This window comes from Pteropus vampyrus, unplaced genomic scaffold (assembly GCF_000151845.1).
Source record: "Pteropus vampyrus isolate Shadow unplaced genomic scaffold, Pvam_2.0 Scaffold174, whole genome shotgun sequence".
Classification (NCBI taxonomy): Eukaryota; Metazoa; Chordata; class Mammalia; order Chiroptera; family Pteropodidae; genus Pteropus; species Pteropus vampyrus.
In genome coordinates this window covers 97,000-97,593 of record NW_011888955.1, presented here as the reverse complement: position 1 = coordinate 97,593, position 594 = coordinate 97,000, and the positions used below count along the sequence as shown (strand labels likewise).

Below are 594 nucleotides of genomic sequence, written 5' to 3'. Positions count from 1 at the left end.
TTATTTTTTTATTTTTTATTTTTTACGTTTGCAGCACCCGGCCTTCCTAGGCGGTCTCCCATCCAAGCACTAATCAGGCCCGACCCTGCTTAGCTCCCGAGATCAGACGGGATCGGGCGCGTTCAGGGTGGCGTGGCCGTGGACTCCATGATTCTTGAACACGACTTTGATAAGCTTCTTGACTCTGCATTGATAGTTCTCACCTAGTCTGAAACTACTTTGACCGTGATGTTCTCCAGCCTTCCACCCCTCTTTAAGGAACTCCGATTACACATGTGAGGCTCCTAGATGTCGTCTCACGAGTCACTGAGTCTCCTTCCTTTCTTTCTTTAGATTTTTTTCACATTTCTGTTCTCATTTCAGATAGATTCTACAAGTATGTCTTCAAACTTCACTGATTATATGCTGAAGAAACAGCTCTGCTTTGTTTCGTGGGAGCCTAAGGGCAGAGGCTGTTGTTCTGCACTCCTGAAACTCAAAGCCCCTTTCACTAATTGACTTTTGCTAGTGCCAATGTAACAATATACGCGAAGGAAATAAGTAACACTAATTTTGAAAAAAAGAAGCACTGCCTTTTCCCGGTTTCTGTCTTTG

At 44.1% G+C, this 594-nt stretch overlaps 1 protein-coding gene and 1 pseudogene across 1 annotated transcript in view; one reads left to right on the top strand and one right to left on the bottom strand.

Moving 5' to 3' along the window:
- TRAM1L1 (translocation associated membrane protein 1 like 1) overlaps positions 1-594 on the top strand; it is a 33,080-nt gene that overhangs the window by 15,368 nt on the left and 17,118 nt on the right. The window lies entirely within an intron of this gene.
- LOC111746097 lies at positions 26-144 on the bottom strand (annotated as a pseudogene).